This window comes from Canis lupus, chromosome 26 (assembly GCF_048164855.1).
Source record: "Canis lupus baileyi chromosome 26, mCanLup2.hap1, whole genome shotgun sequence".
Taxonomy (NCBI): Eukaryota; Metazoa; Chordata; class Mammalia; order Carnivora; family Canidae; genus Canis; species Canis lupus.
The window spans coordinates 9,884,149-9,899,123 of NC_132863.1; the positions used below are offsets into that span (position 1 = coordinate 9,884,149).

The 14,975-nt window shown below is 36.2% G+C and overlaps 1 protein-coding gene and 1 long non-coding RNA gene across 9 annotated transcripts in view; both read right to left on the bottom strand.

Moving 5' to 3' along the window:
- Positions 1–14,975, bottom strand: part of MACROD2 (mono-ADP ribosylhydrolase 2) — a 1,923,575-nt gene that overhangs the window by 985,294 nt on the left and 923,306 nt on the right. The window lies entirely within an intron of this gene.
- Positions 1–14,975, bottom strand: part of LOC140618057 (uncharacterized) — a 59,258-nt gene that overhangs the window by 33,004 nt on the left and 11,279 nt on the right. For all 5 annotated transcript variants that reach the window (XR_012018227.1, XR_012018225.1, XR_012018223.1 and 2 more), the window contains exons 2-3: positions 12,632–12,955; positions 9,057–9,239 (exon numbers count right to left, since the gene is read on the bottom strand). This is a non-coding gene — a long non-coding RNA (uncharacterized lncRNA). The remainder of the gene's footprint in view (positions 1–9,056; positions 9,240–12,631; positions 12,956–14,975) is intronic.

The following is a 14,975-nucleotide window of genomic DNA, read 5'->3' on the forward strand; positions in this document are numbered from 1 at the left end:
CCCGACGTGGGATTCGATCCCGGGTCTCCAGAATCACGCCCTGGGCTAAAGGCAGGCGCCAAACTGCTACACCACCCAGGGATCCCCAACTGGCTTAATTTTTAAGCTATTTTTAAATTTTATTTTGTTTTTTGACAAATAAAAATTGTATTAAAGGTATATAACATGATGATTTTATATACTTACAAGCTGTGAAATGATAACTACAATCAAGTTAATTAACATGTCTATCATCTAACATAGTTAAGAACACTTAAGATTCATTCTCACTAGGACACCTTGGGTAGCTCAATTGGTTAAACATCTACCTTCTGCTCAGGTCATGATTTTGAAGTCCTGGGATTGAGCCCTGCCTCAGGCTCCTTGCTCAGTGTATAGTCTGCTTCTCCCTCTCTCTCTACCCCTCCTTACTGCTCCTGTTCTCTCTCTCTCTCTCTCTCTCTCTCTCTCTCTCTCTCTCTCTCAAATAAATAATATTTAAAATAAAATATTCTTAAAAAGATTCATTCTCAGCAAACTCCAGGTATACAGTATAATACCTCTTATCACAGTCGCCATGCTATATATTATATCCCCAGAATTTACAAACTTGTACCCTTTGACCAACATCCCCCCATTTACCCCACCCCCATTCCTTGGCAACCACTATTCTATTCTCTGTGTCTATGAGTTTGACTTGTTTAGGTTTCAAATATGAGATCACATAGTATTTATTTCTGTCTGGTTTATTTCACCTAGCATAATTTTTTCCAGATTCAACCATATTGTCAAAAATGGCATGATTTCCTCATTTTTACAGCTGAATAAGATTCCATTATAGAAAGATAGATGATGGATACATAGATAGCTATAGATACAGATCACAATTTCTTTATCCATTCATCCATTGATAGATACTTTCCATATCTCAGCTATTGTAATAATGCTACAATGAACATGGGAGTGAAAATATTTCTTCAAAACACTGATTCTACTTTCTTTGGATATGCACCCAGAAGTGGAATTGCTAGATCATATGGTAGTATTACCTTTAGTTTTCTGAGGAACTCTATACTGTTTCTATAATGTCTATACCAATTTACAACCCCAACAACAGTGTTTAAGTAAAGATATCTAGTATAATCAAGATACCTAGATGTCTTCTTTGTGGGAAAGCTTTAGATGATAGTTTAAATTTCTTTTAAAAATTTTAAGTCAATATTTTAAGCCAAAGGAATTTGTGAACTTAAAAAAATATTCAAATATATTAGCATAAAGTTGTACATATATGTTTTCATGATCATTTCAAAATATTTTTTCTAATGTCCACTGTGATATTTTAACTCCATGATTATTTAGGTCATTTCTTGTTGCTAAATATTTAGATATTTTTTAATTTAACATTTTGTTATTAATATCTAGCTTAAATCCACTATCAGAGAATACATTCTCTATGAGTTTTTGAAGTATTACATATATATGAATTTAAACCTTTGAGATTTAATAAGCTTTACATGCCTATTTGATACTTTTTTCAATTAATCTATTTTCTGTCTAACTTCTTTTCCATAAAATTGTCTTTAAAAAACTTTAATTCCTCTTATAACTTAGCAAATAATTAGTCTCATTTTTTATTTGTAAATATGAATCTGTAGGATGGGTAAAATCCAAACAAAAATGATAGCTGATGTTTCATTTTTTAATCTCTCAAATTATTTTACAACTTAATATTGATTTGTCAAGTGTGTTTTGTGTGTATAGCTGACTATTAAAGGGCCATACACAGTATATATTGAAAAATAAATATTGTTATGCAATTTTAAGATTCATTAAGTATTTGGTTCATAATCAGAGAATTCTCATTTGGAAAAAAAAAAGTCTGAATCAAAGAGAAACAGTGTTTGGATTACTAATTAGATTCATTGCCTAGAAAGATTATAATCTACATAGGTAAAATAACTGTCAATAGCATTTTTCCACTAGGTTCAAATTATGAGAACTACCCTGGGTAGACCCATGGGAGATACAACTGGGCTTTTCCTTCTCTGTTCCTCCATATCTATTCCCATACTTCTCTGCCCTGTTTTTGCCTGGAAGGAAGTAGGAAGTTGACCCCCTACCTACTGTTTCAGCTGGCACCCTTGCCATCTATCTGGCTTCCAATTAGGTGAATGTAACAAGAGGTCCTAGTAAAACAGGCGGTGGGAAGAGAGATGAAGAATGTTTTTCCTCCCCTAACTCTTCCCTGACCATGATTTTGACAGTAGTTACAACCCTCAAAGGTGACAACTCCCGTCAGGCATTCCTTCTATTTGTGAAAATCCTGGAACTTTCTTTTGTTCTTTTATTCATTCAATTGAGTATCAACAATATTTAGTAGATATACTAAGTGTTATTTAAAAAATTACACGTATATATGCATATATACATCTATATTCTATGTATGTATACATATATGTGCATGCATGTATTTATATGTGTATATGTGTATGTATCCTCTTATTTAATTCCTAATACAACTCTTGGATGGCCTCTCACTACCTACAGTGAAGACATCATACCTGATGTCTACTTGAAGATTCAACAAGGATATTTTCTTTTTTGAAGATTTAGATGCAATTAAACTTTGAAGGCTAACTCATATTTTAATCACCTTGAAAGCCAACTTAAAAAAAAAAAAAAAAAAAAAAAAAAAAAAAAAAAAAACCTTCCTAAGTGAATTCTGGATCCCTTGAAAAAGCAAATAATTCTTTCATAAAGATTAATTCCACCTTAATTTATCTGTTTTCTGAGTTAAAATTTGTGTATTCAGCTTTTCTTTTAGATTTTAAAGTTCAACCTGTACAAAAAATATATATCTTACAAAGCCTTCATTTAAGCTGTCAGTTAAGGAAATAAGTCTTCTATTGTCTACAGTCTAGAACATTTAGTTGTTGTTTTACAGGTGACTTATACTGCTTCAGATTTTTTTCTTATTAAATATCACAACATTTATTTTCTATTATCCTGAGTGGCATGACAGTAAATCTGTGAAGTTTAAGCATAATATGAACATGAATTAATTTTAATTTATAATTTTACTATCTCCAACTACATAGGTGACAAAATGTTTTTGTGAGACAGAATTTTCTGATCAGTATCACATAAAGACATGTGGAAATTAAATCTTGTTTATTGCACACAAGCCATATAGTCTCATAGTTGAATATTCAACTGGTTGTCATTAAAAGTTTACCCAAAGGGTCATACTTCTATAAAGTTTGAGGTTCATTGACCTAAATATAGTAGTAAAGTCCTCTCCCTCATACAATTTTTGTTGTTTTTGTCTTAAAAAAAAAAAAAAAATAGAAAAAAAACTACCATAGCAGATAACATCTGGTTGCTTGTAATCTGAATTCATCTAAAATCCCAATGTAAACAAGTTCACCAATAGCAAGGGGCAGTTAAACATTCCACTGGCTTTAGATAATTGAAACCATCTTCCAAAAAAGTACCTTCAATTACTGGACTCCAAGAAAGAAACAGACAGCTCTGGCAAAGTACCAGAAAGAGAAAAAAAAAGTACAAGAAAGAGCTGGGGGGGAGTGGGGGGTAGGGGTAGGGTTAGAAAGAAAGAAAAAGAGAACGCAAGTCTATTTTCCAGAATACAATTGAAGATCGTTAAATATTCTACAGTATTTGTAAGACAGAATAGTTCATGTCATGCCCACCCAAAAGTTATTTTTAATGGGAGCACAGGATTAGAACCTAGAAAGCTCTGTCATTTGCATTTATTGCAGATTCTTCCTTTCAAGAAGTAATATCTCTAAAACATCATAAGGAGTTTTTTTTAAATCTGATTTTCAAAGAAATTCAAAGAAACTTCACAATTTCCCAGTTCTTAACATTTTTAAAAAATTTCTTGTAACTTGCAAGTATGCATGTAAATCATTACTTGCATATATTTAAGTATATACATTTGGCTTTTGGAATTATAAACTAGATGCATGCCTAAAAATTTACAATTCTTCTGGTTTATGACATATATTGCAGTAAAGGTATAATAGCCTTCTTTTGAAAGGGTTATCAAATCATTTCATCTTTTTAGTCTTTTCCATAACATCTAATCTCTGAGAACAATGGGACAAAAGGTTTACTTAAATCCTCTTACCTCTGAAAGGCTACATGGAATCAGGGAAAATGTATAACATTACTTTGGGTTAATCATATACTGCAACATTCAACTAGTCAATTGTTATGTCAACCTACTGCATTAGTGTATTATCAATGATAATAAAGTTTTGATAATAATTTGACCCATCTGCAAGTGATAAAAATAAAATAATAAAGCAATTGATTTTTTTGTGCTAGACACCCAAGTCAGCTTACTTCTTATTGAAATGTCAGGACAATATGTATTTTAACAGGCTTCTAGACAGATGCATCACAACACTTAAATTCTATAGAGACACCATTATGTTTTATTTACTTTGTAAGCAAGATCATTAAACCAGTTCTGACACAGTGCTGCATGCTTCCTATGAAGAATGTTGCAAATGGGAAATTTATATTTTAAGAAAATATTTCACTTCAACAAAGTGATCCTAAAACCATTTATCTAGAAATAAATGTATTATTTTCTCTATTGCATAGCTTCAAAGAAATTTTAGATATAAAACAAAATCAAGAACAAAACCCAAAAACATTGGCTACTAAATTTAACACAGCTTTTACCATAATTTGTGATTATGTGTGTATCTGTTAACCTGTCTCTGTCTCCCCTTTCCCTGATCCAATATGGCAGAGATCTTGAACACTTTGTACATAGGAATGCATTCTTTTTTTTTTTCTTTGTTATTTATGATAGTCACAGAGAGAGAGAGAGAGAGAGAGAGAGAGAGGCAGAGACACAGGCAGAGGGAGAAGCAGGCTCCATGCACCGAGAGCGTGACGTGGGATTCAATCCCGGGTCTCCAGGATCACACCCTGGGCCAAAGGCAGGCACCAAACCGCTGCGCCACCCAGGGATCCCCAGGAATGCATTCTTCAAAAGAAAGAAGAAGACTTGATAACTAATAGGAACTCAATAAGTGTCTTTTTTTTTTTAAGATTTATTTATGAGAGAGAGAGAGCACACTGGCATGCTCATGAGTGGAGGGAAGGACAGGGGAAGAGGGAGAGAGAGAATCTGAAGCAGACTGCCCACTGAGTGAGGAGCCTGCCGTGAGTCTCTATCTCAGGACCCATGAGATCATGACCTGAGCCGAAATCACCATTTGGGCACTTAACTGACTGAACGAACCTGGTGCCTCAGAAACTCAATAAATGTCTAATGGATGAATAGATGAAGGAGTAGATGGTCATAGTTGTAACCATTTTGATCCAAATTGTTCCAATTTATTTTATTCCCTGCATATTTGTAGACTTGAAGCATTAATTAAAGGAGTACAAATAGGATAACTGAGTCCCAATCCACTCCATACCCAAACAAGTCCAAACTCCATTCCACTGCCAACTAAAAATTTTTACCTTACTTTGCCTTACCCTTTACAGGCCTATCTTCCCCCCAAAACTTGGATCTATTTTGAAAAAGAACTTGATTTTCAGTCTGCATCAAATCCCTTCCTAAAGTAGGCAATCCACAGGTAATAATTTAATAAATTAAATTGAAGACTGGAGATAAGGTCTTTTGAGCTGAGAGGCAGTAGGGGCATTATGTCTTTGTAAGCTTTAGTTTGCTTCTTGCAAAGTACACAAGGTAAATTCCTAACGTCTATCTTTCAAGGAAGTTTGACAAAAATTAAGGCTTAAATATATTCAGTGTGGAGGTTGAGAACTTTCTTTACAATAACATTTAGATGGAGTCTACCCAAGAACTGGATATCTGTTTGATGTTTAGCCTTTTTTTTTTTTTTTTTTTTTATGATGCAATGTTGCTTTTATGGTATCAGTGATTCCAGGGTGAGGGACTCCTACCCATGTACAGCCAGTGAGCAAACATCCAGGGAATCAGTTAAATAAAACTTTTTTCACTTTGTTTGTACTGATATCATTCAAGGTTTAAGAAGGACTGGGAAAAGCAGAAGGTGTCTGAAGTCATTTCCCTTGTTTGGAAGGCCACCAAAAGCAGCAGCAGGCCCAGTCAGCTGTGTACAGGGCAAGGAGCTACTTTTACTGTGGCCTGAGGAATTTCACACTCAAACTGGATAAATATGAGGAAAAGGCCAATTTCACTGAAAGGTACAGAATCCTGCCCTTTCTTAATCTCTCTTACTGGCTACTTAAAAAAAAAAAAAAAAAAAATTCATTCACCCAGTTTCTACTTCTATAAACACTTAGAACCTTCTTTTGTGTGCCTGATCAAGAATCCTGGGGAAAAAAAGAAAAAAAGAATCCTGGGTAATCTCAGAGATGGTTATGTTCCTAGGCTCAATCACCCCACCTGCTCTGTGATATAAGGGGATCCTAGAGCAAAGCAGGAGTAAGAGGAGATCCTCTTTTTTTTTTTTTCCCCAAAACCTTTCATTGAGCCCCTCCCGCCTTGTCCCAGCTAAAGGCGGCTAGTTAGAGTTCCAGATTATTGAAGTTACTCTACACATTAAAGTTAAGGAACACTGTTCCCAGTTCCCATGGTCCTTGCAGAAACAAGGGCCTTTTGTGGGTTTTTTCAGCAAAGATCCAGGCCCTGATAGAGTTGACCCCTTGTCTCCAAAGCTATCTGAATATAGCAGGCTGGCAAGTCTGCAAGTTACAAAATAAACATCCTCTGCTTCTTAACTCCCTTACATTGTGTTCTTCTTCTTTAGCATTATTCAAGCCACATCCTTCCCAGAGGTCTAAATTCACATTTTAAAAAATCTGCTATGAACTCTCAGGCTCATCACATTTCCAAAACTCTTTTATTGACATAGGGAAGCTGGCTCCTCTCTGAAGTCTAGGATTTATGGCAGCATGTGAAACCCCAGACACACTGATGGAAACCCGTGAAGTAGTTTAACTTTCTGCCTCACCTAACCCATCAGCTGTGTATCAAAACTGACTCAAACTGAGAATTACTTTATTGATGTTTTATTTTTTAAAAGATTTATTTATCTGAGAGAGAGGGAGCATGAGAGGGCAGGGTAAAAGGAGACGGAGAGAATCTCAAGCAGACTCAATACTGAGCATAGAGCCAGACACAGTGCTCCATCTCATGACTATGAGATCATGACCATGAGATCATGACCATGAGATCACAGCCTGAGCTGAAACCAAGAGTTGAACCAATTGCACCATGCAGGCATTTTAAATCACTGATAATCATTTTAAATCACTGATTTTGGATAAAATTGGTTATAGCTGTGATCACAGCTCATTATGATCTCCTGAGAATATCATTCCTTCTAAAGTTGTTAATCATATCCAAATCAACATTGAGATGAATTTCCTTCACCCAGAATATTTCTCTGTTCTTAAAACATTGTCAGGTTGGTCCACTGATTATTCCATTATATGAAATTTTCATATAAAAAAATTGATCTTCATCCAAAAGAGCAATATATAAAAATAACTGGGATTTTTCCAAAAGACTAAATTCTATATGTTAGCATAGGGGACTATTTTTTTAAGTTATGTAATTAACATACACACACATAAACACATATATCTTGACACTACTTTGCACATAGTAAGCAGTCACAGAATGCTTACTGATGAATTCACCTGTATAAGCTGTGCTTTTATTTTAATAAATACAATCTTATCTTCTCCTTCTTCAAATCTATGAGGACTTTATTATTTTCTACAAATGCATACTCCCATGTGAAAAATCACAGAATTATTTAGAATCATATCAATATTAAAGGTATTTTTAAATGTCTTGAAGAATTCTGGACATAGATGTTTTAAATGAAATTTTAAAAATAAAACACATGTCCCTTGTATTCTATCAGTTTCCTATGAAGGGAAGTTATATTTGAAAATGAGCTCTGTTAGGTAGTTTTCAAGCCAGCATTGATGTTGGATGTGTACCTTTTAAAAGTGAGCTCCTGTGCAGAGAATGGCCAGTGCAAATCCTGGGTGTGGGGACTGACAGGCCACTTAGATATACCAAATCCTCAGTTTTCTGTCTGTGGTAAAATAAATTCTATCTTCAGATACAAGCATTGCATGAAGCATCAATGTGACTTGAAGATGCAGTTTCCTCCAGGAGCTTCTGAAGAAGCTCTTCCTTTTTTTGTGGGGGGGGGGGGGTTCACAAAGACATCAGTAAGTAAATTAAAATCAGAGAATTTAAACCCCATCTTGGGAAATACTTTAGCTGTCTTGCCCCATTACCATAAATTCAGGGGTCTGAGTATATGATATTTGTAAAGTCTAACTTTTGGATAATACTCCTCAAGATCTTCTACATTAATAGATCTTTCTATTTCTAGGGATAGGAGTCACGGGAGCCACTTCCGGAACATATGGGGAGAAGGTCATTTTCTACTTCTCCCAGTTGCAGAGCTTTACTCTGAAGACTTCGTTCTTCCTGAATTCAGGCTAGCAATGAATCAATTTCTGAAACTTCTGCTCATGAGATGCTACCATGTATCTTAAGTCCTGACCATGAATGAATCCTATTAAAAGCATTCTGAAGATTTATATAACTTGGGATCTCACACAACTCTAGCACATATCATGCTTATAATATATATTCAATACATATTTGACAAGTTAGTGAAATGAGGAAATGGTGCAAAAACTATAAAATGTGTCTACAGAGTGAACTAAATTTTGTTCTTTTGCAACATATTCCACAGCATCATCTCCTTTGGAAGTGTCCATTTCAGAGGCTGGAAAACATTTAACACATCTCTGATCAACCGATTTTTGGAAATGCCTTCAGACTCTCTAATTTATTCTTCAAAACCTCTGGAATAGTGATTTTTAAAATTTCACACTGAAGACCCATATGATTTTTCAGAAAAGTATGAAAGAACTCAGAGCCATGACTAGGGAGAATAAGTATATGAACAAGTTATCTAATAATAATGACAGCAACAATGTTAATACTAATAATAGGTAACTCCTTTTAAATCCTCACTAGTTGATAAGGACAAGGTTAAGTTCTTCACCTTTCATCCTCAAGGCAGGCTTCTTAGCAGGTTTGATTATGACCCCACTGCAAAGATGAGAAAGTTGAGGCACTTAGAAGGTGAAACAGTTGCCACAAATTGGATGTTAGATTTGAGACTCACAAGTACTTCTGCAAACAGCTGGAAATACTGCTACTCCTAAGAATTAAAAATGAGGTGGGACTAGAAAAGAAAAGAAAATTAATGTTTTTCTTTTGGCTTTTAAATAGACCAAAAGAATTCCAAAATTCTTTAGAAAATGACAGTTTCAGAGGAATGGAATATTTAACTGTTTGTGGTTAAGGATACTACCCCTTGTTTTTATGCAGGAATCTTGGGTGGATGTGTTGAAGACTCAGTTCCATCCTTTAATATAGCCATACCATCTAAAAGGATCACAGGGTCCTAAGAAAAACTTAGTACCAACTCATATTTTACATATTTGTAGGCCATACAATTTTTGTGCCATTGAACAAGGATTTGGTTTTGTGGTTTCCTGAGATTCAGAGTTGGTGATGAGGGGGGAAGTGAGCCTAAAACATCGAGCAAAGGCCACTTGGCTAAGGTGAGCCTAGATGCTCCCCCAACTTCTCATTCTTCCTTCCAACCCTCCCCCTGCGTCAGAAAAGCTCCACTTTTAGCTGATTTAGTTTATGTTTGGGGGCTCAGAATAAGATTTTTTTTAATGCCTTTTTTGTTTTCAAAGGCTTCTGGGACCCTTTCTATAAACACCTAAGTTGAAGAATCATTTGTGAAACACACCTTTTTATTTGCCTAAATGTTAGCCTCTTTTGCTAATTCTTTTGCTAACTTGACTTAAGAGCTCTAGCACTTAGAAAGGCATCTAAGTTATTTGCCTAACATGTGATTTGAATGCTTCAGAAAGATAAAGTCTATAATTAAGGGATTGCCTAACAATGGATCTACAGGAACTGAAGGGCATTTCCCGTGAAAGTGTACAACCACAGGGAACCTCAGGTGAGCTACATTGCATTCAACACTTGTCATACACTAGGGACATTCATTAACTTTAATTAGGGCCATGAAGAGACGCCTGAAGAAAAAGGAAATACTCATTTTAAGATAACATTTTAAGATAACATTTTAAGATGGTCACTCCCTTATTTCTTCCTGAAGTCTAGACCAAGAAAGGGAATTTTTTTCTTGACCTTTATTTAAACAGGCAACCAGGAGAGAACAGCCATTCAGACTGGGCCAGGTTCCATGTCTTCAATGACCCAGGAATAGCCCAGCGCTGTTTCTATGCCAACTATGAGGTCTATCTCCACTGAGGACAACTTCCTTATCAAAATAAAATCCAAAGGTCATTTTCAATCTTCAAACTAAAATCAAAGGCCATGGGGTATAACCACTCCCAAATACCTTAGTATAGGGTTTGTGATACTTGGCATTTCTTGATTACGGACAACCATAATCATTTATCAGCCTTTAAAAAATAATAATAGTAACTAAAAGTGAATACAGTGAAGATCTCAAGCTACCTTCATTAAGTCACCAAAAAGCTATTTCATTAACTGGAAACACTTGTCCATCCATCTTGCCAACAATTGAGCCTTGACAAGTTTCCTTTGTAAGGTGAGACTTTTATGAGTGACCCCAACAAGCAGTCCTCTGCTGTTGGGACCTAAAAGTCTTGCTAAGTGGATGCAGAGTTTCCTACACACACTCCACTGCTCAAGTCCAAGAAAGGCAAATAGAGGAGACAAATGATCACTCTAGAAATCAGAGACACTTATTAGAGTGAATTCTCTTCCTCTATATGCCAGTAGTGAAAACATCAATAGAAAATTCAAAAGGGTATTTTGGAGGAAAATGTAGCTCAATAGGCAAAGTTCAGAACTAGTGTTTGCTGTGGCATCCTGAGGTGAAAATGTGACTGAATTACCTAAGAGCTCAAAATGCAATTGAGTGAAGTGTCATGTGTTAGATAATGCCAGATGATTGGTAGTGTCACACTGCTGTCTTTAAAGGTGACTTATTTCCATAGATGATGAAAGGATCTCAGAATCCTGAATTGCCATTTCTTTTTTACTCTTATCTGGCCTTTAGTATCAACACAATCTGATCATTAAAACAAAAAGCTTGGAGGGAGGAGTGGAGCATAGTAAGTGGTGTACAAACAAAAACCTCATGTTCCTTCATTATATTTACTCCTCTCTAACTGAATGCCTCTCAAGACTTGAACCCAACACAGTGCCCACAAACCTATTACTGCAGGATTTCCTTCTCATGTTCTTGGCTCATTACTGTCATATCAAAGCAATTTTTCTCTGCTCCAAAATCGCCTTTCCCCTGCCCTATAGCTTTTAGATTCCTTTAGATACATCAAATCTGTACTAATTACTTATTATTATTTATCATATTCACCTGAACAATGTGCTCAACCCTGCCCATCTAGCAGATTCTTCAATATAGATGTAATGTGAATTGTTCTTTTTCTCATTAAAGTAGCAGTTGAGGGACACCTGGATGGCTCAGTGGTTGGGCCTCTGCCTTCAGCTCAGGATGTGATCCCAGAGTTCCAGGATCAAGTCCCACATTGGACTACCTGCATGGAGCCTGCTTCTCTCTCTGATTGTGTCCCTGCCTCTCTCTCTCTCTGTGTGTGTCTCATGAATAAATAAATAAAATCTTAAAAAAAAAAAAAGTAGCAGTTGATTACAAGCCACTAAAAAAAGGAGAGAAATAAAAAGTGAAAGGGACCTTCCAAGCCACAGAGGTAACTAAGCATATCTTTATTACTTGGGATATTCTTGGCTTCACCTATCAGCCAAAGGAAAGTGATCTCTGAGTTTCAGTAAACAAACAAAAAGACAAAACAAAAATTAACCAGAAACACTACAAAACAAAAACTATTCCCCTTTGGTACTAATCATTCTATGGCTAGCTGTGTGCTCAAGCTCATCCTGGGGCCCATCCTAACAGACCCACTGTGTCCTCCTACCCTCCAAACAGCAGTGTTACAATATACACATGAAATTGTATTAAAATTAAACTCCAAAGCATCTCTAAAACCCAAAGGGGGTATATTGAAATCATATGCTTTAAGGGGAAAGAAAACAAAGCAATCACACAGCCTTTTTTTTTTTTTTTTCACACAGCCTTTTCAATGGAGAGAGCTATTGTGCTTGAGTAGGTATTTGAGTTTCCAGTCCTTTTAAGCAGCAGCTGACTTATGTGGCCTAGTATCTGTCCTTAATATTAATAGCAGGAGGGAATCCTCCTGAATGGAGATCAGGCCTGTGGGCTGTGCATTAACAACCAGGCTGGCTTCCAAAGATCAGTAATACTGGTCCATTCCAACGACTTACATGAATTCTGCATATCCCAAGTCATATCTCCCTAAGAAGGGTGTCATTACTACTAACAGAATACCATTCAGACTGTCAGTATCACCACTACCTACCACTACTTGAAGACCTTTATTTGTTCAACCACATACACATATATATGCATGCACATACATTTATGTACATATACATACAATTAGAATCATACTAATCAACTTCCTTTGAGGGAAGTTGGAGCTGAGATGAAGAAAAAGCAAAAATTACCTAGGTTGATGGAGAAGAGAAGAGGAAGAGGATTACTGTTTCCAGGAGTATATCTGGAGCAGCAAGTGAAGGAAGAGCCCTACTGATGAGGCTGGAGATGTTAGCTCACTTGGCTCAACTTAGTGCAGGCCATGATGGGACCGTTGTATTTTTCCTAAGAGCCATGGGTAATTGGAAGCTGACCCAGACATTAAAATTAGGTGGGAGTCACGTACACATATGCACTTCTGTTTTTCAAGGATCCCTCTGACTACATACTCTGGAGGAGAGGCAAGGGAACCCACAAGGCTGAGGAGGCTGGTGGGAGGAGGCTTCTGCTCTAGCCTGGAAGAAGAGAGAACAATGGCTCACATTAGGGTGAAGACAGTAGATATAAAGTAAATTAGACAGAAGGAGAGGTAGAAGTAGAGGGAAGTAGAATAGACATGACTTGCTCAAGGCTTAATTGTCCTGGGTGAGTGAGAGAGGGAAACAGAAAGACATTGGTGCTTTATGTACATTATCCAGTCAACAGAAATGATGACCAATTCCTAAGAATCTACCCAGGTACAAGATAGTGTAGTGTCATTAGAGCAAAAGACTACAGGGACATGAAATCTGGTCCTACTGCTTAGTCATTACTTGACCTTAGCCAATTATATAAGTTCTCTTTGCCCCTGTTTCTTCATTATATAATGAGATTAATGGTTGTGCCCATCTATAGGGCTGTTGTGAGGATTATATAAGGTAATATACTGAGAATGTTTAGAAAGGTACCTAGCATCTATAAGCACTCAATAAATATTAGCTATTATTATTATTGTCACGTGGCAGGGGCCAGTGCACATATTGGATGTGTTGTAACTGTCCGGAAGAGAAGGTATTACCATCCCCACTTTACAGATGGGGATGTGAGGTTCTGAGGGGTTTAAGAACACACCAGCACCACTCATTTAATTATTTAGTGGCAAACCAAAATCTGTTTTGTCTCGTTTCAAAGTTCATATTCTTCTGTTTTATCAGAATGATTAGCTTCTCTTTGAAAGATCTCCCATATGAGAGCAAATGATAAAAATGACAACTTAAGTTTTCTCATTAAGCAAATGAACTAGGTGACCTCCCAGACTGGCATTTGTAAAGGAAAACAAAACAAAACAAAACAAAAAACCCTCCAGTCAAACATTGACATTTATGTCAAAACAGAACGGAATTCATATAACTTACCAAAAAAACATTTCTTTTTCCCTGAAACTCAAAGTATCAGGAGGTAGACTTCTTTGAATAAGCAATTTAAACTATGCTCTTCCTAAAAATCCGTTAACAGGGCATTCTTGTTCATTTTCAGACAATATTTGCCCACAGGCACATTCTATTCTAGATCAATCCCCGAAGAATAGTTAGAAATAAATGTTTTCACAAATTGTCCCATAATCTTGTGTTCATTAAAAAATAAATAGTGATGCCATCCTTTGAAAACCCTGAGCCACTTAGGCAGTTTTTATGTAACCAGAGAAAGAAAAAGAGTTGGCAGAGCTGGAACCTTTTTCTTTTCTCACATACTTTCACATGTTCACCAGGCTGAGGCTGTTAAACTTTTGCTGAACTGTGGCATTGGGTTCTGGAGGTGAAATGGATGCCTGGGAGCATTTGTGTCCTCCTTCCTCTTTTGTGTGGGGAAAAATAAAAAATATGGAGAATGTGAATGACCTTTTCAGGATTATATAGCTAGACGGCGGCTGATGACCAACAAATATGTATGGAGCCCAGTGACTGATAATAGCACACTAGAGAAGCCAGAAAGGATAAAAGACTTAATTACCCTGGCCATTGCCTGTTGAAGTAATGGTTTGTGACTCCTTAGTGGTTTCTGATAACACGATAAATATGGTTGAATTTGCCACCTTAGGAAGAGAAAGGGGGATAGCTTACTTCTGTGATAGGGACACGTGAGCCACTTCAAGAGAAATCTCAAAGTACTTGTGTTCTAATGTAGAATTATTTAGTACTGAATGGATATGTATTATACATGCTTTTATCTTTTTATTTCTGTGGGAAAAGGAAAAACCTCTCAAAATCAAATATGCTGCATGTGAATCCTCTCTCTTAACTGATCTTAGGTTCTTCTTTAAAATGATGGAAGCATGAGGGAAAAATCAAGTCCACTGGGTTCTAGTTACAGCTCCTCTACTTTGGTTGACTTAATCACAATGTGGAAAGTTGGCTCCACATCAGTCTATCTCTGAGCATGCACTAGGAAAGAATCTGAGACTTGAATGTGAACATAGGCAAGAATGAGCTTTGAAAGTTTACTTCACATAAGATAATACACTTTCAAATGGTGTTTTCTTCCTATAATACCATTATA